Source organism: Miscanthus floridulus, chromosome 2 (assembly GCF_019320115.1).
Source record: "Miscanthus floridulus cultivar M001 chromosome 2, ASM1932011v1, whole genome shotgun sequence".
NCBI lineage: Eukaryota > Viridiplantae > Streptophyta > Magnoliopsida > Poales > Poaceae > Miscanthus > Miscanthus floridulus.
In genome coordinates this window covers 31,497,794-31,514,927 of record NC_089581.1, presented here as the reverse complement: position 1 = coordinate 31,514,927, position 17,134 = coordinate 31,497,794, and positions in this window count along the sequence as shown.

The following is a 17,134-nucleotide window of genomic DNA, read 5'->3' as shown; positions in this document are numbered from 1 at the left end:
AGACCAGCTTTTGGATGTGGGGGTAGCGTGCTTTGGTCTCGGAGAGCACTTCGCTGATGAAATAAATAGGTCGTTGGGTGGGCAGAGTATGCCCTTCTTCCTGCCTCTCTACCACTATGGTGGCGCTGACCACTTGGGTCGTTGTGGCGATGTAGAGTAAGAGGGCCTCGTCCATGGCCAGGGGTATCAGGACGGGAGGATTGGTGAGCAGCCTCTTGAGTCTGTCGAGGGCTTCTTCGGCCTCGGGGGTCCAGGAAAAGCGCTCGGATTTTCTCAAGAGTCGGTATAGCGACAAACCTTTTTCGCCGAGGCGCGAGATGAAGCGGCTCAGGGCCGCAAGGCATCCCATGACCCTCTGCACTCCCTTGAGGTCTCTAATTGGTCCCATGCTGGTTATGGCCGAGACCTTCTCTGGGTTGGCTTCGATGCCGCGTTCCGAGACTATGAATCGCAAGAGCATGCCTCGGGGGACCCTGAACACACACTTCTCGGGATTGAGCTTGATGCCCTTCTCTCTAAGGCATTTGAAGGTTATCCTCAAGTCATCGACGAGACCCTCGGCCTTTCTGGTCTTGACCACGATGTCGTCTACGTAGGCCTCGATGGTCCGCCCAATGTTGTCGCCAAAGACCTGGGTCATGCACCATTGGTACGTGGCACCTGCATTTCTGAGGCCGAAGGGCATCGTCACGTAGCAGTACATGTCGAATGGTGTGATGAAAGAAGTCGCGAGCTGGTCAGACTCTTTCATCTTGATCTGATGGTAACCAGAGTACGCATCAAGGAAAGACAGGGTCTCGCACCCTACAGTGGAATCAACGATTTGATCGATTCGAGGTAATGGGAAGGGGACCTTTGGACAGGCTTTGTTCAAACTGGTGTAGTCTACACACATCCTCCATTTCCCATTTTTCTTCTTGACTAACATGGGGTTAGCCAACCACTCTGGGTGGGACACTTCCTTGATGAACCTGGCCGCTAAGAGTTTCTGCACCTCCTCTCCGATGGCCCTGCGCTTTTCCTCGTCGAAGCGGCGCAGGCATTGCCTCGCCGGTCTAGATCCGGCCCAGATGTCCAGGGCGTGCTCAGCGACCTCCCTTGGTATGCCCGGCATGTCCGAGGGACTCCATGCGAATATGTCAGCGTTTGCACGGAGAAAGTCGATGAGCACGGCTTCCTATTTGATGTCGAGAGTGGCGCTGATCCTCAGCGCTCGGTCGTTGGGGCAGGCGGGGTCGACTGGGATGAGTTTGATGGTTTCCGTGGGCTCAAACGCCCCTGCGCGATGCTTGGAGTCAGGCACCTCGCCACTGAGTTGGTCGAGGTGGGCAATGAGGGTCTCGGCCTCCGCAAGAGCCTCAGCGTACTCGATGCACTCGACGTCGCAGTCGTATGCATGTTCGTACGTGGACTCAATCATGATGACGCCGCTAGGGCCTGGCATCTTGAGCTTGAGGTATGTATAGTTGGGCACTGCCATGAACTTGGCGTAGCACGGCCGCCCCAGAATGGCGTGGTAGGCTCCCCCGATCCCGACTACCTCGAAGGTGAGGACTTCCTTGCGGTAGTTGGAGGGGGTGCCAAAGCAGACAGGGAGGTCGATGCGCTCGATGGGTCACGTGCGCTTCCCTGGCACGATGCCGTGGAAGGGGGCGACGTCGCCTTGGAGCCTCGATCGGTCAATCTCCAAGAGCTCCAGGGTATTGATGTAGAGGATGTTGAGGCCGCTGCCTCCGTCCATCAACACCTTGGAGAGTCGGGTGTTGCCGATGGTCGGGTCGACAACCAGTGGGTACTGCCCAGGATTCAGAACATGGTCAGGGTGGTCATCTCTATCGAAGGTGATCGCCTCTCGAGACCAGTCGAGGTACTAGGGGGTGGCCACCTTGACTGAGAAGACCTCTCGGCGTTCCCTCTTGCGCTGCCATGTCGTAAGGCATGCCGAGGGCCCACCGAAGATCATGAAGGCGTTGCGTACCTCGGGGAACCCATCGTCCTTGTCTTCGTCCCGGCCGCCGGCACCCTTCTGCTTGGTGTCATCATCGGGGAGCCCGAGCCTGGCATAGTAGCGCCGCAGCATGGTGCAATCCTCGAGAGCGTGCTTGATCGGGCTCTGGTGGTAAGGGTAGGGTTTCTTGAGCATGTCGTCGAAGGGCCTAGGGCCTTTGAAGCCTTGAGGGTTCTTGCGTTCTGCAGCCACGACCAGATCAGCCTCCAGGACCTCCTGCTTCCCCAGGCGCCCCTTTTTCTTTCTCTTGGGGAGGTGGGAGGCTGAGGCCTCGGGGGCCTCGTCCCTCCGCTTACCCTTGGTGTCAGCGTCGGGGAAGATGGCTCCAACAGCCTCTTCACCCGAGGTGAAGCTGGTGGCGATGTCGAGGAGCATGGCAGCAGAGCGCGGGATGTTCCGTCCTAACTCTCAGACCAAGTCCCGACAAGTGGTGCCGGAGAGGAAAGCCTGGACGATCTCCGAGTCACCGACGCTGGGCAACTCGGTGCACTGTTTGGAGAAGCACCGGATGAAGTCTCAGAGAGACTCATCCGGCTTCTGGCAGCAGCTCTTAAGATCCCAGGAGTTCCCAGGGCACACATATGTGCCCTGGAAGTTCCCGACGAAGATCCTAACCAAGTCGCGCCAGTCGTGGATTTGTGAGGGAGGAAGGTGCTCGAGCCAGGCTCGCGCCGAGTCTGACAGGAGCAAGGGGAGGTTGCGGATGATGAGCAAGTCATTGTCCGCGCCACCTAGCTGGCAGGCTAGGCGGTAATTGGCAAGCCAGAGTTCAGGGTTGGTCTCGCCGCTGTACTTTGCGAGATTGGCTGGTTGCCGAAACCGGGCGGGGAAAAGAGCAGCGCGGATGGCCCTGCTGAAGACCCGAGGGCCTGGCGGTTCAGGGGAAGGACTGCGGTCTTCCCTGCTATTGTAGCGACCGCCTCGATGTGGGTGGTAGCCCCGAGTGGGCCCCTCATTGTCGTGGCGTCGTTGCCTGCTGACTACCTCATGGTCTCCTTGCACCTCGCGTCGATTGCCGAGGCGGTCCAGAAGCACGGGGACCCTGTGGGCTATTGGCGCTCGGTCGGGCTCGGGACGAGCCGAGGCTTCCCTGTCCTGCCGAGGCGGTGCCATGGGCAGGTTCGAGGAGCCCCCGTGTCGCCGGGAGGCGGAACTCTCGGCCTGCTGAACCGTGGCGGTCTCTAGGAGATCCCGGAGCTTGCCGCGGACCCGCCGCCCCTCTGTGGTAGAAGGCTCGGGCATTGCGCGGACCAACATTGCCGCAGCCGCGACGTTCTGGCTAGCGCGATTAAAGACTGGGGGTTGCTCACTCCCTTCGTCATCATGGATGCGGTGATGCACATCGCGGGCCCTCCGTCGGGCTCCTCCGCCTTCGCCGCGACCTCGCTGTTCTTGTTCAAGAGAGTCTCGAAGCTGCTGCAGAAGGAGTTGGTCTTGTTCGACCTTGGCCTGGAGCTCACTGCTCTAGGTCTGGGCGCTAAGGTCATGCAAGAGTGACGTTCTCATTTCATGTGGCCGGCAGGACATTGCGTGGGGGCGTGGCGGCGCCCACCCCTAGACAAAGCGGGGAATGGCTACCTGCCCCCTCATCCTCTTCGCCGGCCCTCGGCATCCCGAGCCCGACGTGAAAACACTCGCGAGTGGGGTCGTAAGTGCCTTCGTCATCGGAGTCGGAGTAGCCGAGGCAGTAGTCGCTTGCGGCCAAGAACTGGCGCAAAGCCCCAGGGTCGTGGAGTCCGGAGAAATCCACTCCGAGCCATGCCTCGTCCTCATCCGAGGAGTCGGCGTGGGTGCTCAGGTCGAGAGCGAAGCGCTGGCGATGCTCTGAGGGATCCTCGAGAGCGGCAGTGTAAGCGTAGGCATAAGAGGTGGCGGCATTTCTCAACCCAAAGGGGTATGGGGATGGTGCCGTCGCCAGATTCTGCTCCGCCGGGGTCGGTTCTTCAGGGAGTGGTGGAGCGGAGCTTGATGACTGGGCATCGCCGCATGCCACCGGCGATTTTCCTTTGTCCAAGCTCAGGCTAGACAGGTCCCTAGCCAGGGACCCTATGCCAACAGCTGGTCGTAGGATATCGGCGGGGAGTGGCATGCCGCCCCGGGTTCGCGTAGCGTCGGGGTGGCCTTGCTCGCGTCGTGCCTGGCGAGCGCGGCGAGAGCGGCCGCCCGAGCGCCGCCTACGCCTGGGCTGTCGGTGCGTAACTTCATCGTCGGACGATGGGGCTTGAGGAGTGAGGAGTACCATGTCGTACTCATGCCCTAGAGACATGAACTCTAGGCTCCCGAACCAAACCACGGTGCCGAGACGCAATGGTCGTACGGGGTCTGCCATCCGGAACTTACTGGGATGATGAAACTGACACGTAGAGGCCCCTACCAGGCGCGCCAACTGTCAGTGTCTCGAACTGGGGGGTCCTCAACCGACTAGTGAATTTGTTCTGTGTGCTCCCAATTCCGGATGGTGATGCAAAGAGACACAAGATTTATACTGGTTCAGCCAATCGGTGCCCTATGTCCAGTCTGAGAGATCGAACTTGTATTCCTTGCACCGAAATGCTCGTAGTAGAGGGTTACAAGCTAAGGGAGAGAGGGAACTAGTCCCAGGTCTCGGTAGGGTGTCATGTGGGCCGTCTGAGACGTTGCTCTCAAGCGGCTAGAATGTGTGTGTGTGTGTGTTACAAGGTGTTCTTTTTTCCCCTTTGTCCTCCCCCCCTAAGTGGCCCAAGTCTTCTCCTTTTATAGTTGAAGGGAGGACAAGGATAGTACATGTATTACTATGCGGCGTCATGCCAATAGGGGTGGCATGTCCGAGCCCTGTGGCCTGTTCCTGTGGTGGCGTGGTCGTCGGAGTGGTCCATCCTTGGAGCAATGGGGCGGCGTGGCCGTCACATCCGATCCTATGCGTCGTGGGAGCCCCGGGACAACCTCGGAGTGGGTGCGGCAGCGGTCGTGCAGACCACTGTGGGCAGACTGTGTGCAAAGCCGAGACTTGGTCGGTGCCGAGGCTGCATCGCAGTGGAGGGGTCTCGGCAGGCACGAACCCCAAGATAGCCGAGACCTTGGTGTACGATGCCGAGGCTTCGAGTGGGCGACTGATCGTGGGCACAGCGTTAGGACACAGTGGCCGGTAATCCCCACCGTGCCCTGTCCCGGCCGGTATGGCACTGATGCGACCTTGGGTCCCGTCGGCCATTCTATGGCGTTGAGCCATCGTCCGGCTGAGATTGCGGGAGTGGTTGAAGCATTGATGAGACGTGACGCGCTGTCGGGTGGGTCAGCCGAGGCGGGGGGCGCTGGGCTGCGGACGAGCCGGCCTCGAGCGACACGGAGAATGAGGCCTCGCGTGAGACGGAGATCAGGCTCCTTGCCAAGGCCTTGCGCAAGAGGCCTCGCGCGATACGGAGAATGCTCCTCCTGCCGAGGCCTTCCGTGGAGAGCCTCAGGCGAGGCGGAGATGGCGTTCCCTGCCGAGGCCTTCCCTGGGGAGCCTCGCACGAAGTGGAGTTTGCGTCAGGATGCCGAGACCTCATGCTCGAGGCCCAAGGTGAGGAGGAGGAGGACCCAGTGGGCTCGGTCGTGGCGGGTGAGGGGCCCATGACTTAGCTTCTAGCTTTTATTATTTTTTAGATGGGACTTTAGCGACCCATTTGATGTTTGCTTGGGGTACCCTGTTCTAAGGTACCCGACACTATTGTTGATGACACTACGAGCATGACGGTTTGGCCTGAGCCATTCGCACATAGGTGGTCAAGGTCGAGCGAGCACCGGGTCGGGCTGCAGTGTAGCCATGTCATCCTGCCCCATGTTTGGCAACTATAGTGGTGAGTGGATGGAGCGGTTTGACTGGTGTGGCCCTAGTCCCCTAGTTGGGCAAGTGGCCGCGAGCTGGTGTCAAGACGATGAGCTCTCGGCCTGCTGAATGGCAGCGGTCTCCACTAGGGCCCAGAGGTTCTAGTGGATTGCCTACTCCTAGGGGTCGATAGGCTCGGGGAGGCTGCACAGAAGCATCACCGTAGCAGCAATGTTCTGGCCAGCCCGAGCAAACTGAGGGGGGTCATTCCCTCCATCTAGAAAGTTACGCTCGACCTGACAGGCATGACCCTAGGCACCGCTGGCCGGTTACACACATGTGGCACAGCATGCTGCACCAAGCGCGCCATCGTAGGTGGCGCCAGGCTCTGCCGCCTTTGTAACACCCTAAAATTTGCCTCTTTTGAAATAGAGCTAAAATGATTTATTTATGAATTTTTGTGCACATGAAATATAGGAAATAATTGTTTTCATTAAATTAAAATACATCATAAGGTAGCAACATATTTGATGCATACATGGCATTTGATTGTATTGGTTGAGTGGTTTTAATTGAAAAGTCAAAATGGTTAAAATACTTTTGAAATGAAATTGAAAATAGCTTTGAAATAAAAGAAAAGAAAGAAAAGAAAATTAGAAAAATAAAAGTATTATTAAAGTTGTAAAGTTTATCTTGGGAAGCCTAACAAAATTATTCAATTTTATTTGAATAGGGAAGTATATTTGAAACTATACTTGAATTTGATTTGAATTTAGCTTAGAATTGAAAACTAGAAATAGAAAAGAATTTGATTTGGGAAAAAAAATCTTCCTTCCCACCTTTTCAGCCTAGCCAGGAATCGGCCCAGCCGCCCCTCCTTTCCCCTCCTTCCTGGCCTCGGCCTAGCTCATCGCATGGCCTGCTCCGCGTAGCCCGCTCGCCCTGCTCTGCTCGGCCGTTGACCGCGCCTCCCTTTTTCCCTTCCAGCTTCGCACCGGCCCACCGCTCGGTGGCCCGCTCTGCTCGGCCTACCCCGCAATGCACGCGCTTGGCCTTCAGCGCCTGCCCGCAAGCGCCGCTCCTCCCTCTCACTGTGTTGCAGGCGCCATCCGTCAGCCGCCGTTCCCTTCTTTCCTTTCTTCTTCCCCTGCTTCTTTCCTTCCTCTGCCCTGTCAATGGCGCTGCCATGCGCGGCAAGCCACTGACCCACCACGCCTACATGGAAAGCGCCCATTCTACCCCGCTCCCCTTCCTTCTACGCCACAGCCCCACCCGCCTATAAAGACCATGCCGAGCCCTCCCCTCTGCCCCTTCTCCGTTCGCCACTCAAGCTCACCACCACCGCCCCGTAGCCCGCTGCTCCGGTGCCCAATCCACGTCGTCGACGCACCGGTGATCTCTGCCGTGTTCCTCCACACCCGTAGGTACCGCCATCTCTCGATTTTGGTCATGGTTTGCTCGGATTCCACTCACCCGTGCCACTTTTTCTCTCTCCAGCCACCGCCGTTGTCAACCCACCCCGTAGAAGCCTCCCGGACGCCGCAACCACCCTGATCTGACTTCGTGGTGAGCTTCTCATTCCTCCCGTGCTCTCCGTTCCTCAAATGGAGCCCTAGAATGTCGTATTCGCAAGCACCCAATGCCGCCGGCCATGGCGCCCTCATCGGCGGGACTGTGCAGCCGCCAGCGATCACCTGCACTCACCTGCGCGCGCCAGATCATGGATGAACGACCACGATTAGATCGCACTGTTTCGGTGTGTAACCGGTCCACCGTGGACCCACGGACTCGGTCCACGATGACGCGTCAGCGCTGGTCCACGCTGAGTGGCCGCCACGTGTCTGCCGAGTCAGTGTCACGGTCAAACCAACAGTCAAGCCACGCCGTTTTGCAGAATAGCCCCCCTATTTTCGGTGAATCAACCCGCAATCCAAATCAGTTCAAAATAAATTCTTTTAGGTCTTGTTTTATTCTATTTTAGACCCTGTGTTTTCCAGAATTAGTACCCGTAGTCCAGCAGCCGTGTAATTTAATATTTTAATTGTTTTAATTCAAAAATGAGTTCAAGTTATTTACAAAAATGCCACTGAATCTTATTTCATGCGTAACTTTTGCGTTTTAAGTCCGATTTGACCCGTTCAAATTGCGTTAGGACCGTATTTACGTTTTCTACGTGTTTATACAACTATTAGGCATGTTTTCGACACTTGAAATTCATGGGTAGATTCGATCTATTATTTAACTATATGAAAACTTGTTTAAATCGTAACTTATTCATTTTAACTCCGAAATAGTCCGTTCAAGTTGTGTTAGATTCATAACGATGAGATCTACATGTCAGTATTAGTGTTTACTATATTACTATTTTGGAAAAATCATGGTTTAAATAATATCTTGATTAATGATTATGCAACTGGGTTTTATACATAAAATATGATTTGTTTTACTTTTGTTTTATAATTTAAATCTAAAATTGGCTTAATTTAATCTATATTATTTATAAATATCTTTTATATATGAATTCATATGGTTAACATAAATGAAGCTTATAGTTTTCTTTTCCACATATTAAGCAAATCTCTTAGTAGTTGTAACTTTTCAACCGTAGCTCTGAATAGCGCGCCTCTCGCGACTATGTGTTCGTAGCGATGCGTAGAATCGTGTTTCAATCTCTTTTACTTATTTTTCTATGATTGGTGTATTGTTCTGATATAGGTGCAATTGTATGCTATGCATGTATGTGTATGGATGTTTGTGTGGTGTTCTACGATTACGTCCAGTCGGTGACATATACGTGGTGATCTAGAAGAAGAAGAAGGACGTGAAGAGTAAAGCTTACCGAAGGATCGGTGTGTAAGTCAAGTATAGCATGGGACCATCCTTGTTACCTATTCACATTTAATCACTTAATTCATATTGCATGTGTCTACCTTGTTGCCAATAAGGATAACCTAGATATTTGATATCTTGTACCTTGAAACCTCTAGGTTATTGCGTTGGGTAGTTTTTGCTAGTGCTTAATCAAAACCATGATCTTGTAACTTGACTAATGGTATATGCAATAAACATTAAAACATGACTTTTTAGCAATATGGAAACAGGGGGCTGGAGTATTTAGCTACTTTCTAAATGCTTCAGATTCCTCTCCCTAAGGACTTATCTGTAAGCGATCATCCGGGACATATAGTATAGCTATGAGGGCTATATGGCTCTGGCTTTAGCTCGGTATGAGGACCTTTTCTAGCTTGTTAGTGGTTACCTTAATGGCACACAAGGGTATGTTTCCTTTTCTGCTAGGTTGTGTGTACCGTGCTACGATGCCCACGCATGCCACTCCTATAGAGGGGCCACATACACCGAGCAGCCCTAACTTGTTAGATGAACCTTTGAAAGGCTTCATAGTGAACCCTACCGACGTTCCTTGGTAGTGGGTCAAGAGGCTGATCACCTCGGGCGAAAGGGTAAATCATGACTCACAATGAAAGTGTACAAACTCTGCAGAGTATAAAACTGATATATCAGCCGTGCTCACGATCACGAGCGGCCTTGGACCCTTATGGAATAGAGATGATCACTAATGGATAATGGTACTAATGATTAATTGTTATTTCTATACATTATTCATGTTTACCCGATCATGTGTTTATGGGAATGATAAAATCCTTGCCACCCAATTGCTTAAAAAGATGACCTATTAAAGCTAATCGCAGTAAACCAGAGTCAGCCTTTTGAGCCTCATGAACCCCATGATATAATTGTTAAGTATGATATGTACTAACGCTTGCTTTACTTTTCTATACTTCGATAAAATTCCCAGATGGGTACCAGATTGCTGGTTTGGAGGAGTTAGGCTTGTGGTCAACCAGTCAGTCGTCCCTGTGGATTTGCAGTCTTTAAAACTGGGGTGCTACAAAGTGGTATCAGAGCAATGCTGACTGTAGGACACAAGCCTAGTTAGAACTGGACGTTTTAGCATGCTTTCATCCTTGCTTAGTTCTTGCTTACTCTCTAACCTTGTTATTTGCTAAAAGTTGTGCTCACTTCAGCCCCTGTCTATTATGAAAACTTTGTCTCTATTCTCAATCCTCTTTCTTCGTTTATGTAGATGGGTCGTAATGAGGAGACCACCAGCATCAGAGATCAGGAGGACCAAGCTATGTTGTCCTTGACTACATTCGACAAGGAGAAGCTTGTAGCTATGCAACAACAAGCACCAGAAGGTATGACTCAACCTAGGAGTTTTCAACAGTGCTTGCCACAAGGTCAAACCAACATACCAAAGGGACCAGTGAAGAGACAAGTAGCAGAAGCTTGGAAGGATATGAAGTCCAACGAAGATGTTGGAAGGACGGCACATGAATGCCAGGATCAACCATAGCCGAAGCAAGAATAGAAGGTCCAGAAGAAACATGAGCAAGGAAGTAAAGCAAAGAGAAACTACATCCAAGGAAGATTGAATAATGTGGATATGACTACCACTCATGGAGCTAAGGAGGTTGTGTACGGTTTCATTCTAGTAAACTCAGCTTCTGCCACAGTGCTGTTTGATCCCAGTGCGTCACATTCGTTTATCTCTAGTGCATACATAAAAGAACAAAGGATAACTATGCTTCCAATGAGGAAACTAGTGATAGTTAAGTCCCTAGGAGGAGAAATGAAGGCAAACCACAAATGCCCAAGAATTAGTCTTAACATAAAGGGGGTAAAATTTGAAGCAAACCTTATTGTATTAGAGTTAGTGGACATTGATGTCATTCTTGGAATGGGATGGATGTCAGCATGTAAAGGAGTGATCAAGTATGCCCAGTGTTCGGTGCTTCTAACCACACCGTCAGGAGAAAGAATTGAGTATGAAGGTATTCAGCCTATACCTGAGGACAATGTGGATAAGAAGAGAAAGGAGGTCTCACCAGAGTAAGAATCAGGAAGCAATCAACATTCGAGTTCTATTACATCATCACATCTAGCTCCAATCCCTAGTCAGTTAAACTCAGACTCTAAAGAATTGGAAGTTTCTCAAGCTAAGGTTACTCCACTCTTTCCACATGAGGTATGCATAGATGGGTGGACAATCACCTACATGGAGTTTCAACCTCGAAAGATCAAGCGAGCTAAAAAGCGGTCCAGTCAAACAAAGATGAACTTACAGAGTCAGCAAGCTGACAATACTCTAAGCAACAATTCTATGGAGTATGACATCACTAAAGATCTAGCTAAGAGAAAGTGTTATCATTGCCAGCAGGAAGGACATTATGTTAAATCTTGCCCATAGAAGAATCAACAATTACACCAAGGAAGTAGCCAGAGTCAGATCACTACTGGACTGTTACTAGAAAGTGTCAGTGATAACCAACCTAAAAGAAGCATTTGATGAAATTGACAAATGAAGAAGTTATGCTAGACTATCCAAGATCCTTAGTTAAGGATAGGAGTTGTGCCCCTTATGTAATAAAACGATAGTATCGCAAGTTGAGTCCATGATTGAGTTATGCATCTTTAAGTGTTTTGTTGATTTGTCAATATGTTATGCTTGTTTTACATCTTTGTAATGATTGCAATGATCTTGTTGGGTGTTCCCACAATTTCATTTAGTTTATAGGCCTAAGGTATAAGGATTAATGAAATAAATAGTTGGGTTATGGTTTTCTTCTGTTTTTCCTATCCCGTCTTCGGAGCTGCCTATCTTTATCGGTTCATATCTCTAATTTTGGACGGTCAAAAATCTTTAGGAAATTCTGGACAATAGTAGACTTCAATCACAAGAAGATACAAGCTATACTTTGGTGTCCCCTAGTTTATCTTTTCTTAAGGGGTAGCCAATTTGAAGAATTTACAAGATGAAGTGTCCTATGTGGTAGAACCTCCTAAGGAATTGGGCCCACATGCACCTATCGTTGTCTTAACAGACCTCGGATAGCGTACACAAGTTCCCAACAACTCAACAGGTCTGTCGGGTGTCCTCGGGAAACCCAAATCATCCACGATTCTCTTTTCAAACAGGATCCCAATCACAGTCATTGCAGATTACAACATTTTATTCAAATATATACCAGAGTAAAAGATAGCGGAAGTCTTAAGATAGTATTATTACAAACCAGTTGTTTTCAAACTTACAATACCATAAGTGTCATACGACCATAGTAGCGGGATAATATTACATTAACTTTATTTATCATACAAACTAGTGCCTTGTCCAAAGGCCATTCATTACTCCTCATCATCATCATTGACTTCAAACACTGACATGCAGCAGGGACCAAAACAAGCCTGCGCATGTGACTCACCTGCAACAAGGGTTAACAAACCCTGAGTACAAAGGTACTCAACAAGACTAACCCGACGTAACGGGGTGTAAGACTTTAGAGATGCAGGGATTTGGGGCAAGGTAAGGATGTAGCAAGATTCAAAAGTTCTTTGCCAAAAGCTTACTATCCTTCATTCTATTTTCAAGTTTACCACTAAGTTCTTTTAGTTCATTATCTCAACTAAATATACATTTCCCATATTCCATTCCTTCTCATTCCATTCTTTTTCTCATATTTTAGTAATTCACCAGTACTACATTGCTTCTGTAATGAATCGAGTCTCCATATCCGCGGAGCACTGGCAATTCGAATTGATTCAAGTCCCAGCTGGGGATTCCTTATCACACGACATATGTAGAACCTAATCTTGCATATATCAACCTCGCTACCGGATCCTCCTATACTAAGCCGTCTCCACGCCACCCGAGAGCACAGCACACCTCAAATCCGGCCACATTCCAGCCACGAGGGTACACGCTACTCCCACCATCTCTCCACTCCTAGTGCGCGGGCATTCGTCTTAGTACTGGATTAGCCGAAGTAGGCTTACCGGAGTATGTGACCAGTACTACAAAGTGTCTCGTTCAGAAGATCCACAATGAGTGGCCTTTAAGTGACATAGTCGGCAACATTACCCAACATTCAAGATAAGTTACCCGACTAGTCTCTAATTCATTCTACATCCTTTCTTTCTTTGGCCAGTATGCCATCTTTGATTGTATCGAAACTTTTACTTTGAAAGCCTACCATAAAGCATGCTAAGCACACTACGCCTTTATAAACGAAAACATCTTCAAGGATGGTAAACAATTATCAAGGTAGGTAATGCATCAAGTAGGTAACATTTGAATTAAACAACTTAATGCAATAAATAACATAGGTGATAACTTGTCAAAGTAAACAAGGTAAGGGCTTAATGCATAAACCGGGGCTTGCCTTCGTTGACGATCTCCGGTTCCGGATTAGTACCACAATTATCAAATCCCGTGACAACCGGGGATTCTTCCAGAACTTGCTCAACTAGAATTGTTTTGTTCTCGGGTTCTACACGAAATGATAACATATGCTTTAACATGATGATAATGTAAACATGATGCTTTCACGGCACATGAAATGTAAAAACACCCGCAAACGATTTGATTTCGCGGTACAGTTGCAAGCCAACAAAACCAACCTGTAACCCTATCATTAAGAACCACACATGTGACTTGACCTAATGGATCTTGGAACCCTACTAGTCACAAAACATGACCAAAATAAGATCCAACACTAATCAACAATTAGGGTTTCTACAAGTTAACTTGTTAATGAATTTTGTTATCACATGAAATGTCATTAAGCTTTACTAATCACAAATTAGATATTAGTTCAAATACTAATTAAGGTACTAAGGATCATTATAAGTTAATGACCCAAGGTCAACAATCAAATCAAAAAGTCAAACAAATCCTAATTGATTAAACATTAATTAAATGAATAAATAATTAAATAATTAAGTCTACATTAGGTATAAAATAAACTTTGTCCAATTAAGCCCAAATTTTTATGTAAGCTTCCTCATGACAAATTAGTGTACCAAAACAAATTTCATAATTTTTGGAGTTATATAGTGACTTACAAAAATCATGGAAATTGCATTTTTCAATTAATGGACTGAATATTTGATCATTCAAAATTTATTCAAATTTCAAGTTTCAAATTTTTAAATCATACTAGAACATGTACAGAAGCTACACAAAAATTTTCAGAATTTTTGGATGTGTAAATAAATTCCTACAAAATTGCAAAATTGCTGCACTATTCAAAATCAGAAAATAACCAAAGCTCACTATTCTTCTTCCTCAGCATCACTGACAGCCTGACCCCACACGTCAGCGACAGTGGGCAAGACGCGGCGGCGCGGCCAGCTCCGGCCAGCAAAACGCGCCGGTGGTGACCCTCCGGTGAGACGGGCTGCTCCTACATGATCTACACCAAGTCGTGCATCTATCCCAAGTCTCAGAACAGAAAAGAGCACACCAAATGGCACTCAACGCTGGCCATGGCGGCTCGGACCCGACGGCGGTCGATGTAACTAGGGCTACGGCGCAGTAGAGTCAAAGGAAGAGTACGTGAGCAACACGCTCAGGAGCTCACCGTGATCGCGATGATGTACTTGGTGCAGGCGGAGACGTACGGAATCGCCCTGGCCACAGTGAGGTGGGTTGCGCGGAGGTTCGGCCGGCTCCGAAGAAGATGACGTCGCGCGGTGGTGCTGATCGGCTATAAGCGAGGCGAGCAGGTCAGGAATGAGCGACAGGGTAAGGCGGAGCTGCTGGCCAACGCAATTGGCTTGAGGTGGTCCGACGAGGATGAATTGGGTGATCGCGGCAATGTCACCGGCGGCGAACAGTCGACGGGAAAACTCCGATTGACGACGAGGTACTCCTATTTATAGCCAGCTTGAGGGCATACGGTGATGACAGCACACGGGTGAACTCGCCACGGAGGTTTGGGCGTGTCACAGCGCATGAAAGCGGTGAAAACTGATCGGCGGTGAACTCCGCGTGGCGCCGGCGGCAAGCAGTGAGGTGGAGTTGAATTCTTGAAATAATTACAGAACTGCCACTGCATTCATTTCTCAAATTACTCAGAAATTTTCTAAAGAAGTTGAAAATCTCCAAAAATGAAAGTTGTTCAATTTTTCAAATTCTACAACTTTGCTTTTTGCCTCAACCCCAAATTCCTCATGGATTTTGAATCAGTTAAAAGGGGCAAAAAGGACTTTTATAATTTGAATGTGAATTCAAATTTGATTTGTCTTCCTTTTACTTAGATTTTGATTTTTGACCAGCAACATGGCCCATTAGGATTATTTGAGTCAAAGGACATATGACCTCACATGATCACATGAAATTTAACCCTTGTGGTCATGATCTGTATTTAGGGTTTTTGAAACACATCACATGAAATAACAACATTATGAAATAAACCTTATTTAGTGAATGCATTCAAAACTTTATACTATATGAATGCTTTGCAATGCACATGATGACATGTCAAATTTTAGTATTAGGTCAAAACACCAGAGGTGTTACAACCCTTCCCCCTTAAAGAAATCTCGTCCCGAGATTTAAAACTTAAGGCTAAGTAATGGAAAAGGAAATGTGTCAAGCTAACACACCATAACTTTATTCAAAAAGGCGAGCGAGGGGGTTTTTCCATTCTGCTGACAAACGAGACAAGTTACAATATAGACAAGGTATTGCAACTAGATAGAAGCGAAGAAGTCAGGAAAATTCTCTTCTAAGTAATCCTCGGACTCCCAAGTAGCTTCATCTTTAGTGTGTTGATTCCATTGTACTTTGTAGAACTTGATCGTATGTCTCCGAGTGACTCGATCTTTCTGATCTAAGACTCTAATGGGATACTCGGCATAAGTCAAATCAGGTTCTAGTTCTACACCACCAAAGTCGATTTCCTGGTCAGGTACTTGAAGACACTTCTTTAACTGAGATACATGAAAGATATCATGCACCGCTGACATGTGATCTGGTAGCTTGACGCGATAGGCGACTGGTCCACATCGTTGTTGGATCTGAAAAGGACCGACATAACGGGGCGCCAACTTTCCTCGAATCCCAAATCGATGAACTCCTTTCATCGGTGATACCTTGAGGTAGACATAATCTCCCACTTTGAATTCTAACGGTCGTCTCCTCTTATCAGCATAGCTTTTCTGTCGGGATTGAGCTACCTTCATATTGTCTTGTATGAGTTTAAATTTCTCTTCAGCTTCCTTGACCACATCCGGTCCAAAGAACCAACGTTCTCCAGCTTCTGACCAATTTAACGGTGTTTGGCACCTACGGCCATACAGTGCTTTGAATGGTGCCATTTTAATACTCTCTTGATGGCTATTGTTATACGAGAATTCAGCTAAGGGAAGGCACTCATCCCATTTAGCACCAAAGGAAAGAACACATGCTCTTAACATATCTTCAAGAATTTGATTTACCCTTTCGGTCTGTCTGTCTGTTTGCGGATGATAAGCAGAACTACGGATAAGTTTAGTTCCTAAAGACTCATGTAGACTTTTCCAAAACTTGGATATGAACAATGATCCTCTACGTAGAACTCCAACTCATTGATGCGTTCATTGGCCGCATCTTCTCGTGTCCAGGCTTCATTCCACAGCTCCATGGTCATGGTGATGCCCCTTTGCATTTCCGCCAGCTCTTCTTGGTCTTTGGCATGAGCTCGACGAAGAGTGTTGAGCTCCTTGTTAAGGTTCTCGATGTTGGCGGGGTTGCTCGAAGATCCTTCCTCTCCTAGGTTCTTGGAACTTCCTTCACCAAGCTCGTGATTTCTTGGTGCCAATTGGTGACGAGGGACTCCATGAGGTCCGGTGGACTTGCGTGCGGTTTTCTTGGTCTTTGCCATAGCCTGAAGAATTTAGGGTAGGACTATAAGAATAGCTTGAGGATAACGGAGGTTAGCAAGAATGGGATTGACATTACTTACCCAACCATTATTAAGGGGAATTATAATGCAAGGTGCTCAAGCATGATGCATGAATCGATCTTACGAATCTAAGTACAAAAGATTAATATAATCATAAGTACTAGATTTTCATAATACATAGGACAAACCTAATCATATTATCCACCACAAACTTTTCAAATAAGTCAGGATTGAGTCTAGATCAAAGGTAAGAAGAAAGAAATTGAACTTTCAAAATATCATGTTTACTGTCCTTGATCCAAATCATTTTGAGTTTTTTCCAAAGTAACCTACAATGATCTTAGATGGGAACTGCTCTGATACCAGCTGTGGCAGAACCTCCTAAGGAATTGGGCCCACATGCACCTATCGTTGTCTTAACAGACCTCGGATAGCGTACACGAGTTCCCAACAACTCAACAGGTCTGTCGGGTGTCCTCGGGAAACCCGAATCATCCACGATTCTCTTTTCAAACAGGATCCTAATCACAGTCATTGCAGATTACAACATTTTATTCAAATATATACCAGAGTAAAAGATAGCGGAAGTCT